The sequence below is a fragment of the Halichoerus grypus genome, chromosome 2 (genome assembly GCF_964656455.1).
Source record: "Halichoerus grypus chromosome 2, mHalGry1.hap1.1, whole genome shotgun sequence".
Classification (NCBI taxonomy): Eukaryota; Metazoa; Chordata; class Mammalia; order Carnivora; family Phocidae; genus Halichoerus; species Halichoerus grypus.
Window position 1 is genome coordinate 1,105,283 of NC_135713.1, and position 18,185 is coordinate 1,123,467.

Genomic DNA, 18,185 nt, shown 5'->3' on the forward strand with positions numbered 1-18,185 from the left:
CCCAAGCCTGCCTCCCTGACTGCGCACGTCTCTGCAGGAGGGTCGGGGAAGGTCTAAAGAAACACTTGCAGAACCGCTGATTTATCCTTGGTGTTAGCAAATGTCCTTTCCTCCCTCGAGGCTGACCTCAAATCAGAGTTGGGAGCGCAGCGTGCGTGGTTAGAACTGGCCGAAGCTGTGGGCTGGACCCAAGTGGCTGGAGGACGCTCACTCCCTGGTCCGCCTGTCCTGCTGAGTTCGCAGAGTTGGAGATGGACACCTGCCCTCTGAGAGACTTGAACCTCTCACGGCTCTAAGGCCCCAACTGCCTTCTATGAAATGGGACTCGCCTTAGTACAGGGCGCCGGAGGGAAGCTGGAGAAGGTGACAGGCCGGCTGGGCGGTGCCGGGCGGGGGAGGGCGCATTTCCAAGGCGGTGCTGGTCCCACCGCGCTGGCCCCTGCATCCCCCATCTGGTGCGCAGGGCGGCAGGTGTGCATCCAGCATTCTCAGGTAGTGACTGTTGCCATGTGCCTTTTGCCCCAGACACCTGCTGTCCACACACGGGGGCCCAGACACCTGCTGTCCACACACGGGGGCCCATACACCTGCTGTCCACACACGGGGGCCCAGACACGTGCTGTCCACACACGGGGGCCCAGGCACCTGCTGTCCATACACGGGGACCCAGGCACCTGCTGTCCATACACGGGGACCCAGACACCTGCTGTCCACACACGGGGACCCAGACACATGCTGTCCACACACGGGGGCCCAGACACATGCTGTCCACACACGGGGGCCCAGGCACCTGCTGTCCATACACGGGGACCCAGACACCTGCTGTCCACACACGGGGGCCCAGGCACCTGCTGTCCATACACGGGGACCCAGGCACCTGCTGTCCATACACGGGGACCCAGACACCTGCTGTCCACACACGGGGACCCAGACACCTGCTGTCCACACACGGGGGCCCAGACACATGCTGTCCATACACGGGGACCCAGGCACCTGCTGTCCATACACGGGGACCCAGACACCTGCTGTCCACACACGGGGGCCCAGGGCGCCCTCACCAATCCCAGCACCCCTTCTCCTGCCTGGAGAGGGGCACCTAGCCCTTGGTGACGTCATTTTCTTCTCTTTATCAAGGAAGAAACGTTTACAGTAAAAGAACTCATGGGAAATCATTTTGGGAGACAAATCTATTTGAGGGCTAATGCCTGTGGTTCAGTTTCTCAGACACAAGAACCCTGACCTTCATGCATGGCTGGCGGGCGGTGTGCACGCAAACGCAAGTCAGGGTGTACGTGGGGTCACCGTGTGTGAATTGCGTGTTTCTGTGTGGGGTGTGTGTGTGTTTGGTGTGTTTCATTATGTCTCTGTGTGTATAGAAGGTACGCATGTGCCACATGTGTTCACTGTACAGGTTACGTGAGACGTGTATCCATGTCATGTGGTATGTGTGCACCGCGTGTGGGATGCCTGTGTGTGTCGTATGTGCGTGTTGTGGGTCCGTGTGCGTCTGTGTGTGGAGCTGGGTGGGGACCAGAAGGGCCAAGCTCCTCTGGTTACTCTCATCGTTGAATTCGTTGAACGACCAGGGAGGTTTTCGGCCGCGTAGAGAAGATGCGCTGTTAATGCCTGGTTGGGTCTTAACCAGCTGGCGAGCTGAAGCACAGTGTATGATGGATGAACGAGGCGCGGTGGTTTGTGCTGAGTCCTTCAGGCATGAAATCCAAACTCAGCAAAAGGCTCACACCCTTTTGTAAGTTCCTCTTCTGTTGTTCCTACATAATCACCTGTCCCCGTTCTCCTCAGAAGATTGTAGCACTCGCTCGAGTAGGTTATCTGAACAGGCTGATTCTCATCTGGAAAGAGCGAAAGGCTGAGTCAGGTGGGGTTCCTGCCATCCATCCGTGCTCGTCAGATCCAGCCCTGCTGTCTCTGAGCCCCACGCGGGGGGCTGCAGCCCAGGCAGCCAAGGGGACCAGCACGCCTGAGGATGACCAGAGGACAGCGGGGCCGCTGGGCTGACCACGCACCTGGCTCAGAATTGCTTCTGCCAAAAGCCGGGTGGGGACTCGCCGGTCCCAGCCCTTTGTCCTCTGCAGTGAGTGTGGTAGTACCCACAGACGAGGGGGAGGGAAGGGCCTCTCCCCAGCCACTCTGCACACTCAGACGCGGCACATCTGGGCACCGCTACCTACAGAAAATGCCCCTGGGGCATCAAACGAGTAACAGAGTAACCGTCTGTTTGATGCCCGTGTGCCACGGCGGTCTCTCCTTCGAGCGTGTGGCGGAAGCAGCACTGATGTCCCCCGACATTCACACGTGGGGCCCCAGCTGGAGGACCTTCCAGTGTCCCGGGGAGGCCGTGAGAACCCGGGCGTGTGCAGTAGCATGGAAGGCGAACCCCAATCCTCCAGCACCTTCAGGGAGCAGTTCATCCACTGGAAGGTCGTCTGTCCTCCTGTCTTCATTTTGCCAACCTGGTTACTCTGCTCAGGTGCAGGATGGCCAGACTTGCCATGTCTCTGTCATTGCCAGGTAATTCCTTGTCATTGGTCCCCGGGTAAGATGAAAGGGTTCCAAAGGTAACTGTGGAAACTGGCCCCACATCTCACACCCAGAGTCCAGGAACGATGCGGGTCCTGCAGGAAGTCGTGCCTTGTGTTAGCCTGCCCCTAGCTACTTTATCTACTTGTTCTATTTACATCTAGACATGCCAGGCAGAAATTCAGAAAGAATTTTAACAGCAGAATAAATACAGTCATGACTTAGTTACAAAAAACCTGAAGAACGAAGGGTTCTGCATACATGAATACCCCATACAACTAAAAATTAACTTCTCTCTTTTCCTTGAGTGGATGGTTTTATAACATGCATTTTTTTACAATGGGTACTGACCTACCAAACAAATAGATTTTGAAATGCTTCTGTGAAAGCTTCAAATATTGAGCCTTACAGAGGGAGATAAAGGGTAGCAGTGGCACTGCTGTGAACAGTGGCACCAAATGGCCGAGTGGCCACACTAGTTAGTTTTCTGACAAAAGCCACAGATTGAAATGCATTTGTGCTTGCTTACGTGTTTCTCCTAAAGAAGGAGCAAGAAATGGAGAGACCCAGGATTTCAAAGGCAGGCTGTCTTGGCCACCTATGAAGATAACTAGTAGAGATTCTGCTTGGAATAGTTGGAAAGGTGACATAAATTTATGTAATCTCTTACTTTCGACCAACTAATCCACAAACAGCCAACTTACTAGATGGGCTAGAAAATAAGGAAAATCCTCAAAAGCCAAATGTGGGATAGATCAGTCCTCTGAGAGTTAAGCTAGTCTGATTTAGCACATGCCCTGAGGCATCTGTGTGTCTTGGATGGTCTTGAACTTCCATTTTGATAACCATGTAAAGTGAGGGGTCAGGAGTTAGAACCTGCAAGGGTGACATCCCAGTGAGAAGGAGAACCAGATGAAAAAGTTGTCCCACAAGGCAGTTTGCCAGACTTGACCTTGATGTTGGGAAAGCAAGACATCCCTGGAATTTTAAACCAGAGGCTAATACTCATGTGGGTTTGTGACTTGAATTCTTACACATGTGTGTTCTAAGAATCGCAAGCTTGGAACTTGAGTGGTCATGGGCTGTTAGCACCTCCAGGAGCCTGGTAAAAACAAAGGGAAATATTCTCAAGGAATGCACCTTCAGCTCATGTCTCGAAGAATTTCCACAGGAAAGTTCTATCCATCATGAGGTGATGGTAAAAAAAAAAAAAAAAGCACATAATAAAATGAGGCACTGTCGATGTGGGGTAACAGAGTTAGAGAAGTAGATGGTGCAGATGTTGGAATTTTCAGACAGGGTACGTAAGTTTGATGTGTTTAAGTAAATAAAAGATGATTCACAGATGTGAAAAACATGATGATACAAAAATGATTTTTAAAAAACCAAATAGAGACTACCAATTCTGGCCAAAACAGAGAAGCGAGAATGAGGTTAAGATAGAAACAACAGGACCTGACAGCAACACGGGTGCAGGGTTTATAAGACACTAGACGCTGGGCAGCAAAGGCCAGTGATCCATGGGAGACAAGCAGCAAACCAGCGGAGCCCTAAAATTCCTCCGGCTTACCACCCCGAGACTGCTTCCAAGCCGAGATTTGGGGGGGGGCACGCCCAGCCAACAGGAGGGACAGAGCTGAGTGTCCGTGCAGGTGAAGCACCGAATCTGTCGGAGAGAGTCTGGACAGAAGGGAGGTGGGGAGAGAGAACTCCCGAGGTCTCCACTCCGCACTGGTATCCAGCAGAGAGCTGATCAGCTGTGGACGTGAGGAAACCTCATGAGGCCGGAGGAAGAACTTCCCAGAGGATCAGAGGTAAAATGTTGGACGTGCTGCAGGGCTGGGGAGGCCTGTTCCCACCAGGCAAAGTGGGAGATCCTGATTTAGGGGACATGGGACATGGAGAAACGGTGCTCCCTTGGGAGCAGGGAATAATTGACCCCAGAGAACGGCACAGGTCCTCCCTGACTCGTTCTAAAACCAAGACCAAAAAGGATCAGTCTGTTTCAAGGAAACTTGATTTTTCCTTGACCAAAGCTCAAGAATATTTATAGAAATACAAAAATATCTGGCACCCAAGAAAATAAAATTCTTAGTTACTGGCATCTGATTATGTACTGAATTGTGTCCCTAAAAACTGATATGTTGAAGTCCCATGGTTTCTCTTCTTTGTTAATATGGTGATTTTGATGCATTTCTAATGTGCAGCCCATCTTGCAATACTGACACGAACTTGGTCATGATAATTTTATCTCTTTTATAGGTCCTTGCTAAAATTGTGTTTAGAGTTTTTACATCCATGTTAATGAGAGATTTTCTTCCGTAGTTTTCTTGTAAGACTTTGTATGGTTTTGGTATCCAGGTAATGCTGAGCCTATGAAATGAGCTGGGGAAAAATTCTCTCCTCTTCAATTTTCTGAAAGAACCTGTGTAGAAATAGTATAATTTCTTCTTCAGAGATTTGGTAGAGAGCACTGGGAGTTATATGTAAGTGATGAATCACTAAATTCTATTCCTGAAACCAATATTACACTATTGTTAACTAATTAGAATTTAAATAAAAAATGGTAAGAAAAAAACGATTTGGTAGAATTCTCCAATGAAGGCACTCTGGAAGACAGTGTGGAAGTTGATTAAAAAGTTAAACATACGGGGCGCCTGGGTGGCTCAGTCGTTAAGCGTCTGCCTTCGGCTCAGGTCATGATCCCAGCGTCCTGGGATCGAGCCCCGCATCGGGCTCCCTGCTCTGCGGGAAGCCTGCTTCTCCCTCTCCCACTCCCCCTGCTTGTGTTCCCTCTCTCACTGTGTCTCTCTCTGTCAAATAAATAAATAAATAAATCTTAAAAAAAAAAAAAAAGTTATACATACACCTGCCAACTGACCCAGTCGTTTCACTTCTAGGTATTTATCCAAGAGAAATGCGAGCAGAGGTCCACACAAAACCTTGCACGTGGGTGTTCTGAGCGCCTGTACTTGCATTAGCCCAGATTAGAAACAAAGCAAATGTCTGTGGATAAGTGAAGGCTCACACACACTGAAGACATGTTCGTTATCTTGGTGGTGATAATGATTTCACGACTGCACCCATCAGTCAAACCGTGCAAGTTGTACACTTAAATATGTACGGTTTATCATAGGTCAATTATATTTCAATAAAGCTGTTAGAAGATAAAACATAGTATGAAGCTTATTTTTATGGACAAAACCTGGAAGCAACCAGGGGCGCCTGGGGGGCTCAGTCGGTTAAGCATCTGCCTTCAGCTCAGGTCATGATCTCAGGGTGCCGGGATGGAGCCCCACATCGGCGGGCTCCCTGCTCAGCGGGGAGTCTGCTTCTCCCTCTGCCCCTCCCCCCTGCTCGTGCATGTTCTCTCTCTCTCTCAAATAATTAAATAAAATCTTTAAAAAAAACTGGAAGCAACCATATATACTGGAAACAAAATAGTCATATATACTTCTATAAATGGATATATGTAACAGTAGAAATAAAACCTTGATAGATGAGTTAAGTAACAGAGAAGACACAGATAAAGCAAGAATAGTAGAGTGGAAGATAAATCTGAAAAAATTACCCAGAATGCAACAGAGTCATCTAAATTAAAAGATGTGAACTAGAGTTTGATAGCTGTTGAAGCTGGAGCGAGAGGGCTTCTTATGTTACCTAGTTGGACCTCACAAAGGGATAATTGAGAAGACGAGGGAGAGTCAGTATGCAGAGAGTTACTAGCTGAGAATTATCTAAAATTGATGAAAAACGTGAATCCTTAGAACCAGAAGCACAAATTCAAAGTAAGACATATAAAAAGAAAGCAGTACCTAAATGCGGTCTAGTGAAATTTAAAGACAATTAGGTCTTGAAAGTACCTGGAGAGAAGGCAGGTTACAAACCAACAAGCTGTGTTTTCACCTGAGTTCTCCACGGTAAATACGGAAGCCGGGAGACAGTGTGACTACGTCTGCAAAGCGCCGAGACTAATTGTCAGCCTTTCTTGTAAACCCAGAAATTTTCATCTTAAGGGTAAAAAAATTTTTCAGACAAAAGTAAGCAATGAAATTAAAGCCAAAGTTTTCTTCTTTGAAGTGATTTTCTCAGTCTCCCAACATTCACCGGTGCTGTACTGTCCTTCAATCTACAGTGTTGTTTGGGATATCTTTATTTCTTCTTTCCTAATACAGTGCTTCCCAGAGACCTTATCATTTTTAACTCATTGATGTATCTCACTTGCATCATTTGTGGGTAAAGAATAAAAGAGATCATTGGTTCAAGAATGTGCTAGTATATTTTGAGTGTTCTTCCTGAACCCTCTACCTCAGTACTTCTATATCTTAGGGACACGTTTTTTTTCCCAGAGAAAATTAGGGGTATAAAAATGGGACTCCCTTAATCCCCCCAAATGTGCTAGATATAAATACACTGTTCTCCATCTGTTTCCTCCCCATCCTTTCTTCTGGGTTCAGAGAAAGAAGGGCAACGTGGATTTAAGGCTGGTGACTCCTCTCCTCGAACTTGCTAATCCTTAGCTCCTGTACTTCTAACCTCTTTCTCAGGACAGAAGTCCCCACTCTCCTTCTCCTGCTAAAGACTTTCCTACTTCTGTCTTCTCTGTCCAGCCTTATACATCTTTCAAGACTACATCTCCGGGTCTGTTTCCCTAGCATGGCTTTTGGAGCATCTCCCCTCGTGCTAGAATGGTGTCTACATTGTGGACCCACCGCCCTGTGCAGCTGGGTCGTGGCTTGAATGCTCCTACTTCATGTATATCTTCACTTGTCTATCTCCATTCATCCAGCCGAGGCTTCCTTTGGGCAGAACCAGGTGTTCTCCTCTGCACTGTCTATGCCTCACACAACATCTAGGATTGATTGGTTACTAAATAGATGTCTGGGGAATGTGGGGATAAATTAATGAGCATTTCCCCTTGATTCCCCTTGATTAGATCTATCTGGACTGATGTGTGACGAGACACGGGGAGCAGGTGGTTTCAAGATGTGGAAGGACCAGGGGACTCCATCAGGGAGGACATGATGCTGGGGTGTCTAGGCGGCCAGCAAGCCATGCTCAGGTTCTGGCGTGAAGTCACTGTGGGTTTGAGCATTTACATGGTCTCGCGGCAGGAGCCTTACCCGGAGCTCTTAGCCTGTGACAGTGGGTTAGATGGTTTCTGAGGTCTCCATCCAAGACAAGAGTGAATGAGTGTTACTAAAACGCTTCCAGAACCCTTTCCCTCCGCTGCTCACAAACCTCCAGAAAGGCTGCAGTGCCTCATCCTAAATATGCCCTCCATCGGGTCCACCTTCCTCCCATTACTTACGCATAAGCAAGTCCTGCCTGGGCTCCTCTTCCCCTGTGCCCACATGTCCTGGCTGCCCGGATGTGCCCCCAGCCCCTGCCTCGTGTCTTACACGAAGCTTCCCTTGGAAGTCATCCAGAGATTTCCCAGGGAAGTATACAAATTGGGACATGATTTTCAGGCTGTTTTCCCGGGACCATACTTGAACCTGTCCCCAAATGAAAGGGGATATTTTACAAAATGGCAAATGCCCCACACTCAGAAGTGTCCAAGCAGAGAACAGGCAATCATTTTCCATAAGTGCTTGAGAAAACGGTGTATTGCCCTTGACGGAAATCCCTCCTAATGGCAAGGTTCTGAATTCCAGTTGGTTTCAACACCTGCCGGTGTAGGCTGACCAATCGGATGGCCATCTCTTGCGTGTAGCCTGGAGTATGCTCGCTCCTTGTCTGCTGCTCAGAGAATGTCCCATTTGCCTCTCGGTCACTGCCCCTCCCCCACTGTCTACGCACCTGGCTCTGGTCCTGCATGAGACCCCGTGTTGTCTCAGGGAGAGGCGGTGTCTTACTCACCTTTGTAGGTGCTCCGCCTGCCTCCGAGTGATCCCAGCATAGAGCCTCCATAAATCCTGGGCTGGGAGGGAGGGGCGCTCAGGGAGGGGAGGAGAACTATGCCTGCCCCAGGGCCGACTGCAAACCCCGACGCGGCTAGGAGGTGGTAGCTGCCTCTCGCACATCCTTTACCATCACTTCTTGGAGGGACAGGTTTTTGGGGACAATTATATAAAACCTTACTTCCTTCTGTATTACTCTCCTGCCATTCCTAATAAGCTATATTTTAATTTAAAATGGCAATTTACAGTGAAATTCATTTACAACAACACAATCCATTGTGATCACAATGCCATAAATTTTATGTTTTAAGTAATTTTTAATGCTTGTAGCAGCTGGCTCTCTGAAGTGTGGAAATAGCTAACATTTTTCACCTTGTGCAGCCAAGGGAAAAAAATCTCTGCTCTTTAATTATATAACCACCAAAGACAGTGTGCAGTGAGCAGAGCAGATATAATTGCAAAATACAAAATGATTGGCCTAAGAACACAGCCAAGACTTTGAATGTAAACATGTAAATGCCAGGACACAGCAGGCAGAGCCCGGAGCAGAACTATGCACACTCCAAATCCACAAGCTGCTGCACTTTTGTCAAATTGATTAAAAAGGAAGTGTTATTAGGAATATGAAATTATAGCAGGAGTGGCCTCTAACCAAAAAGAGCTGTATCCAAACGACCAGGGTAAAAGGTTACTTGTTTGTAGATAAGGAGAGTCTCACATATTCTGGGTTCAGCCTTGCATGAGCTTCTGGGATACATCACATGCCAGATCCCTGTACAGTGATGGGAGATCACCTGTGCCCTCCCCTGTCCCCTGTCCTGAGTGCAGTGATGGGAGATCACCTGTGCCCTCCCCCTGTCCCCTGTCCTGAGTGCAGTGATGGGAGATCACCTGTGCCCTCCCCTGTCCCCTGTCCTGAGTGCAGTGATGGGAGATCACCTGTGTCCTCCCCCCGTCCCCTGTCCTGAGTGCAGTGATGGGAGATCACCTGTGTCCTCCCCCCGTCCCCTGTCCTGAGTACAGTGATGGGAGATCACCTGTGCCCTCCCCCCGTCCCCTGACCTGAGTGCAGTGATGGGAGATCACCTGTGCCCTCCCCCCGTCCCCTGTCCTGAGTACAGTGATGGGAGATCACCTGTGCCCTCCCCCTGTCCCCTGTCCTGAGTACAGTGATGGGAGATCACCCGTGCCCTCCCCCTGTCCCCTGTCCTGAGTACAGTGATGGGAGATCACCTGTGCCCTCCCCCTGTCCCCTGTCCTGAGTACAGTGATGGGAGATCACCTGTGCCCTCCCCCCGTCCCCTGACCTGAGTGCAGTGATGGGAGATCACCTGTGCCCTCCCCCCTGTCCCCTGACCTGAGTGCAGTGATGGGAGATCACCCGTGCCCTCCCCCTGTCCCCTGACCTGAGTGCAGTGATGGGAGATCACCTGTGCCCTCCCCCTGTCCCCTGTTCTGAGTACAGTGATGGGAGATCACCTGTGCCCTCCCCCCGTCCCCTGACCTGAGTGCAGTGATGGGAGATCACCCGTGCCCTCCCCCTGTCCCCTGTTCTGAGTACAGTGATGGGAGATCACCTGTGCCCTCCCCCCTGTCCCCTGTTCTGAGTACAGTGATGGGAGATCACCTGTGCCCTCCCCCTGTCCCCTGACCTGAGTGCAGTGATGGGAGATCACCTGTGCCCTCCCCCCATCCCCTGTCCTGAGTGCAGTGATGGGAGATCACCTGTGCCCTCCCCCTGTCCCCTGACCTGAGTGCAGTGATGGGAGATCACCTGTGCCCTCCCCCCGTCCCCTGTCCTGAGTGCAGTGATGGGAGATCACCTGTGCCCTCCCCCTGTCCCCTGACCTGCGTACAGTGATGGGAGATCACCTGTGCCCTCCGGCTGCCCCCAGGCCTCCTAGAGAATTATGCTAAGACAAAGTTGCATGAGCTTGTGCCCCCCCATTGCCATCCTCCTCCAGGGGCACAGACTAAGGGGGAGGAAGTAAAGAGCTGATGCCCCACATGAGCTTTGCTCAACCTCTCAGGCTCTCTGTCTCTGTCTCTGTCTGTTTCTATTGTCCTCTCTCCTTCCCTCCCCCCTCATTTTGGGCACCGTCTTGGAAAACACGCCGCCTGTCACCTTTGCCGGCCGAATACTGGGCTAGGTTCCCCACAGTGGTTTCCCCGTGTCGACTGGGCTCGGGTACTCCTTACTGAGTGGAGGGCATCCTCCATCCCCGAGTTTATAGACTTCTTTGGTCCAGTAGAAGCATGAGATGAGCCACACGGGCAATTTGAGCAAGAAGAAATAGGCAAGATCATTTTTATAGTATATTTTATTTCATCCAGTGCATGCAAAATATCACTCAGCATGTACTTAATAGACAATTATTATTGAGCTATTTTACTTACATTCTTACTTTTTTCTGCATGAGCTTTGGAAACTGGCATCTGGGCTCAGAGCAGGTGCATCTCACGTGGTGAAGGGCGCGTGGGCTCCCGCTGCCATATCGATGGCGCAGGTCTGGACGCCGGAGCAGTGGATGCTTCAGACTGAAGCGAACCTGAGCTGGGCTTCCAGCTGAGGCAGACGGGCCATCAGAGCGTGATCTGGGTGTGAACCTCCGCAGTCCCGCATGTGAGAGTTTGGGCGAGGGTCTTTGTGGAGTGGTCAGGGCTGGTCTGTTTCCATCCTGCTGGAGACCCCTCCTCCTCACTCTGCGCACACCTGACCCCCCTGGGCTGGGGTCTGTCTGCCCTGCTTCAGTCTGAGACTGAGCCCTATGGGCTCTCCCGCCCTGGCAGGCCGTTCCCGGAGCCCACCTTTCATGTAGGCGCCCACCGAGGGTAGACTTCTGGGCAGTGGCCGACAGAAGTGCTGGGACAGGGAGAGGGTGGGGGAAGGATTCTCAGGGCAGGTGGGTGAGGCCCGCAAACCCGCCCCTCTCTTGGAGCCCCTCAGCGTGAGCTCTGAGCTGCTTCCCTGTCTCACTCACTCTCGGCCCCCCTCCTCCCCCCTCTGGGTTTGGGGCGCCTTGGCGTTTGCCTGGCTCCCTCCACCCCAGACCCCAGGCTTCACTCACCTGCAGCCTAAGTTTGTGCTCCTGGTCCCCTCCTGCCCCGCCCAGACCTGCCCTGCGGCCCAGAGCCCCCGGAGAGGGTTGGAGAGGTGACTGCCTACCTGGATCAGCAGGAGGCGGTCCAGAAAGCTAGGGGGAGGGGGGCTCTCCACAAGGGGCTCTAAGCACCGCTTTCCTTTTAAATTCCTAATGTTAAGTGTTTGCATAATGGGTGGTGGGGGAAGAAATGGGCAGATGGGGTCATGCTGGTGATCGGAGCTGCAGAACCTCCAAGCCGGCTTGGGTTTCAGGGAGGAAAATCCCACCACAATCAAGCCAAACAGGTCTGAAGTGATCAGCACACTCCACCTGAGCCCCTGGCTCTCCCAAGCCCTCTCTTAGTTTGGGGGGGATGGGAGCCCGAGGTTTTGCATGAAGATGTTTAGACAGGACTGCCGCATCCGCAGAACCGATCGTGACTCTTGGGTTTGGACTCCCGGCCTCCAGAACGGTGAGAAAGAGGTTTCCCTTGCTGAGATGGTGGAGCTGATGGCCTGAGGCAGGAGATACGACGTACATATCCGGGTATATTCAGGCTTGAGCTGGGTAGGGTTTGGGATTCAGCAGCAAGGGGAGGAAAATGAAATTCTCTGGACCCACAGCTGAGTGTTTTCTTCAAAGTCGGGAAGAGCGGTTTACATCGGGATAAGGGTATCCCCCGCACCCTCGGTTTCCCCACATCCCTCGTGGGATGGACCGCTGGTGCCCGAGGTGCCGAGAGGGGCCAGACGCAGGCTCCAGTCTTCGGTTCGGGGTGCGGCAGCCCCCTGCTCTGTGGGTCTCTCGCAGGACAGACGCCCAGGCCCAATGGACCACCAAGGGGTGGCCGGCGCTCCGCGGAGCTCAGCCTAAAGAGGCCCGGAGTGCTTCAGACCCTGAGATCCAGGGAGGTCCATCCCACCTTTCGAGGTCAGCCAGCCCTTACAGGGCCCTTACAGCAGCAAGAATTAACTAGGGGAGATAGTTGTGAACGTTACTCTTGGACGTGCACTGTAAACTCTGTGTCATGCGCATACTGACCGAACCTTTTTGGTCCTAGGAAATTTATTTGGGCCATGTGCAGTCTGAGCGCCAAGGAGCCGGATGGGTCCTGAGGGCTGAGTTACCAGCAGCCTGGAGGAGAAGACGAGGCCTGCGAGCTCCGCGCCCACCCCACCACGGCCACCTCCGGGCGCCCGTCCTCCTTCCCCTGCTTTGTCACGCCGTGGTCACCCCAAGCCTCCACCCCTGCTGGGGGTCACCTCTCTCTAACCATTTGTGATGCATTTGGTCTTAGCTTCTCGAGCCACCGACCCCCAGTCACTGTGTGGGACAGGCCAAGGGTTTGGTAAAATCTTTGCACGTGGCCCTGGAAGTGGGGTGCCTCCACGAACTCGTGGTCGAACCCCGCCGTCGGCACAGAGGGAAACGCTCGTCATCGTGCCCCGTGGGCACTGGTTTCCTGCTTCGTCGCTGGCCTGGGTTTTGTGAGTCCTGTCCGGAACACTGCCCGTCCGAGGGCAAACCCACGCCACAATCTTGACACGCTTTTGTATGTGATAATGCAAACAGATCAGTCACGAAGGCTTCTCTAGAGGGACCATGACTTTATTGGAGATGAAATAAGAAAAGACTTGAAAACATTCTTTTTTTAAAATAAAAGAACACTGTCTAGATACTGCACCTTCGGAAGGAGGACCAAGAGACCCCTTCTATGTTATACTGGCCGTTCAATTCTTCCATTTGTCATTGATATATGTGGCGCGAAAATAAAGAACGCATGCATAACATAAAGGCTGCGTAAATATACATTAAGGAGAAGCAGCCGTTTGGCGGTTCCCCTTATCTGCATTTGCAGGTCGGCCAGATCCATCAAGGCGGGTGCAGCCCAGCTCCGGGGTCCCCGTCCCGGGGGCCGGCGGGCAGATGGGACACCGCGTACTGTGTAGTCAAATGCAGCTGGGTTCCATTTAGAAATTCCTATTGTGGGGCAGGGGCAAAGTATCTATAATAATTTTAAGGACATTTCCCAAATGTTTATTTAGATAAAAGATGGGTAACAGTAAAACTCCGGAACCTGCAGCCTGATAACTAGGTTTTATTAATGACCTGCCATACGCGAGGGCTGGATAATTAAAGTTTTTCCCCCTAAAGGAAGAGAGTGGACAAATTTATTTGATGGTTTGATAACCAGGGACACTGGTTGAAAACTATTGATATAATCGGAGCTCATTCGATTTGCTCAAGACAGCCACTCCTATCAGCTAATTTCACCTGTGCATAGTTAATTATCCTCTGAATGCATATGGGCGAGCCATTAATAAAATCTGACTATGTCATAGTCTCTTTGTCGGGCACGTGCGCCTTCTATCTCCTGCATCTCCTTTGCCTCTCGCCCCTTTTTTCTTTTTAAAAATTCCTTTCCATTCTCTCTCTAAAAAAAAAAAAAATACCCAGAGCTGGGAAGACAGATGTGGGCCATGCTTCTGCAGGCGGCGATGCGGACGGGCAGGCGGGCGCCAGCAGGGCCCCGGTGGAGGTCGGGCGAGCGAGGGGGCGCCGCAGGGCCCCGGGCTGACGACTCCCGGACGCTGGGCAGCCGACTTCCGAGAGTCCAGCGGGGCCGCGGCGGCCCCTCACTGCCCAGCTGGGGGGCAGGCTGCGTCCTGCACCGCGGGGCGCCCCCATCCCCGAGAAGCAGCGGGGCGCCGTCTCCCGCTGATGCACCTGAGACCTAGTTGTATCTTCATCGGGTCATGGCCGTGAGCAAGTCCATTAATATCTCTGATTTTCCATTTTCTCAGACTAAAATGGGGTTGATAATACCCACTTCCAGGGAACGTGTGGGCTTTAAACGCAGCAGTCGTAGCAGGCATCTTGCAAGGCGCCCCTGGAGCAGGGCGGCACCAGAGGCCGGGAAGGGCATCAGGACCCCTCACCAGAAGCACCAGGTCCGGGCTCCGCCCTGTGCGGACCTCGTCCCCCGCCCCCGTCCCGTGTGCCCCCGGCCCTGCGCCGGCCTGGAGCGGCGGTGCCTGGTCCCCGGGCCAGCTGGACAGCCCTGCCGCGGAGTCAGCATCGATGCTGGGCTGCCTGCCCTTCGCCCGGGCGCAGCACCGCTGCCTGTTACTGCTTCCTGCCCAAAGCCCTCTGGGGACTCTGGAGTAGGAGCGCTGGGAAGAAAGTTGATAGGCCCCCTCCTCCCCTGCCGGCCGAGTGTCCCCTCTGTGTCCTCCGATCCAGGCAGAGTCCCGTCCCCACTGGCCTCCGACCCTCCTGCCAGTCCCCACCCAGCAGCTGGAGAGATGTTGGTAAATCCACCCCAGAGCCTGTCAGTCCCTTGCTGAACACTCCAGTGGCTCCCGCAGCACCTGGGACAAAATCCACACTGCTGGCCCTGGCCTACGGGGTCTCCCAGACCCCACTGATGCGCAGCCCGTGCTGCGCCCATCCCCTCTCCCTGCTTCATTCACGGCCCCCTTGGCAGCTCCGGGGCCTTTGCTCGGCCACTGACTGGTGTGTATCCTGCCTGGACCAATGTGCCTGCCTTCCACCTGCCCAGGTCTGCCCCCAGCTCTCTGTGAGGAAGGACCCCGCCCCAGCGCCCCTCACCACCCTCCACCTGCCCAGGTCTGCCCCCCCTGAGTGGAGGGACTCGCCCCAGCACCCCTCACCACCCTCCACCTGCTCAGGTCTGCCCCCCACCCTGCGTGGAGGGACCCGCCCCAGCGCCCCTCACCACCCTCCACCTGCTCAGGTCTGCCCCCCACCCTGCGTGGAGGGACCCGCCCCAGCGCCCCTCACCACCCTCCACCTGCTCAGGTCTCTCCCACTCTCTATGTGGAGGGACCCGCCCCAGTGCCCCTCACCACCCTCCACCTGCCCAGGTCTGCCCCCAGCTCTCTGTGAGGAGGGACCCACCCCAGCACCCCTCACCACCCTCCACCTGCTCAGGTCTGCCCCCAGCTCTCTGTGAGGAGGGACCCACCCCAGCACCCCTCACCACCCTCCACCTGCCCAGGTCTGCCCCCAGCTCTCTGTGAGGAGGGACCCCGCCCCAGCGCCCCTCACCACCCTCCACCTGCTCAGGTCTCTCCCACTCTCTGTGTGGAGGGACCTGCCCCAGCGCCCCTCACTACCCTCTACCTGCTCAGGTGTGCCCCCCCTGCGTGGAGGGACCCGCCCCACTGCCCCTCACCACCCTCCACCTGCTCAGGTCTCTCCCACTCTCTGTGTGGAGGGACCCGCCCCAGCGCCCCTCACCACAGTCCACCACGCTGTGCTTTAGTTTCATTACATGCTTCTTACTCCCAATACTTTCTTCCCATGTCTTGTAATGTCTTTGCGTATGACTACACCCCGGGGGGGGAGCAGGAGCTCATGCGTCTGGCTCACTATGGTGTCCCCTACACGGCATTGGCCCCCCACAAGCACACAGGGACGTCTTACTCCACAACCCCAGGGGTGGAGTTGCATAACCTGCCAAGCTGACCTGAGTGAAATAAGGTCCTTCTACAACAGAGCACCTAGGCTTGCTTCCCCTGCCTGACGTGGACCTGCATGGGGGAATCCCATACACGTGCTCCCACGGGTTTCCTGGGAGCCTTGGTGGTTCCCTAAGAAAGGCAGTGCTTGAGGGGGCATGGGTGGGGGATGGCTTGGCCTGTTTTGAGTTTCCTGACCCTGGGCTAAACCCACGGGACATGGAGGCTCCCTGAACCACACGTTCCTGAAAGATGATGTTCTCAGTATGAGCTTGGAGATCCTGCCACCATCTGGGGCCCTGGTGCTAGAGGTGAGGGGCTGCAGGCTCTGGGTCTGGGGACTTGTGGGTAAGGGCCCTGGTAATGGCAGCAGTGGTTCTGGGGACTCTGAGTCTGGGGACTCTGGAGTAGGGGCGCTGGGAAGAAAGTTGATAGGCCCCCTCCTGGTGCTGCAGGCTGGAGGTGAGTCATGCCTCTGGCCGTGGCTAGCCATCTGGTGGTGGCGGGGACATGGGAGCAGGAGTCTCTGGAACCCCTGTAATCAGGCAGGTGGCAGAATCGTACATCTGGTGGGAGCTGACCTCCCCAGAAGGAGGCCTTTCAGGTCCTCACACAAAAGGCTGTAGTCAACAGTGGACCCCCCCAGTCTGTGAACCAGAAGCCAGAGAGTGAGCATGGGGTTCTGGTGGGACCTGGGGAGGGGGCTGGGACCAGATCTCAGGAGGTCTCTGCAGTGCAGCCCCTGGTCAAGAAGGTTATGAAGGCCATGCCTGGTCTTAACTCGTGGGGACTGAGCCGGTGGGGGCATCACCAAAGGCCGCATTGTGCCCGTAGCTGGGCAGGGGTAGAGCTGCGCATGCCTGCTCTTGGTGCCCTGAGCACCCGTTATCGCAGAGATGTGGTGGGGGCAACCTTTAAGTCAGGGCCGTGCTGGACTGTCCGGGAGTGGGGACAAGCTGAGTGCTCTCAGTCAATATCTACTCAGTGTTGCACTCCCCTGGGTTGGCCTCTTGGTTCATAAACTCCGTTTAATGAGAAAGGGGGTAAAATCCAGTCGAGGGAGAGGCCGAGGTCTGGAGCCCCAGAAGGCTTGTTGCTCTGATGGTGGCTGTGGTTGCGGGCCAGAGTCCCCAGGCCATCAACAAGCCAGCAGGGTGTCAGCATCCTGTGCCGGCCTCAGGAGGGCTTGCTCTGGGTGGACAGTGGAGGTGTCACGCACCACACACAGGTGGCCCAGGGGCCCCTGCCAGAAGGCATGCCGGGCACGTAGAGATGAGAGCCTGCCCCTACCCCTGCCATTGGCCATGTGAGATATTTATGGTTGCCTCTTTAAGGCTGAGAGTTTGTTCTCCGTGTGAGGAGAACGACAGCCTCAGCCTCTTGTAGTCTGTGCTCTCGTGTCGACATGTGGCCTGTGTGTGCAAACGTGCACACCCCTCACAGCTCTCCGCTCCACACACTCGGGACTCTGGCGGGGAGGAGGCCCAGAAGATGGCAGGGTGATCTCCAATGTGTGGTACCTGCCATGCGTCAGACGCATTTCCAGGCGCTAGGCACTTGGAGATGAGCAGAACAAGCACCTCCACTCAGGGGAGAGACACGAAATAAATCACAACAGGGCACAGTATCTGATCGCTATTACCATGTAGCAAACCACCCACGTCTAGTGTTTCCAGACAACCACGATTATTATCCAGATGTCAGCAGGGTGGTGGGATGGGAGGCCCCACACTCAAACTCCCCACAGCAAGAATTTGGCAGCTGTCTGGACAGAAGTGCCTTTGAGGGCACATTGGGATTGAGTTGGAACCTGAGAAACCTCAGCCCCAGACTGAGGAGGGCCGTTTTGAGAAAGTACTTCTGTGTTCAGATGGTGGTCCCAGCCACAAACCCCGAAACAGCCTCATCCCCTTCGGAGATCAGCTACAGCCCCGTTTAGCTGTGGCCCTGATGCGCACGCCATTCATCAGGACCCTGGGGGCAGTCGCACCTGTCTACTTCCAGGCTGGCCTGTGGGGCTGTCCGGATGCTGAATCTTGAAGCAGCCCTGAGCCTGGCTCTAGCTCTTCCTAGTGACAGCCCAGGAGCCATCCTGCTCACCCAGGGACCTGTTGGCAGATGTTCCCATCCGTGGCCCTGGAGGCAGACCTGCAGACCTCAGCTTAGCTGCAGAT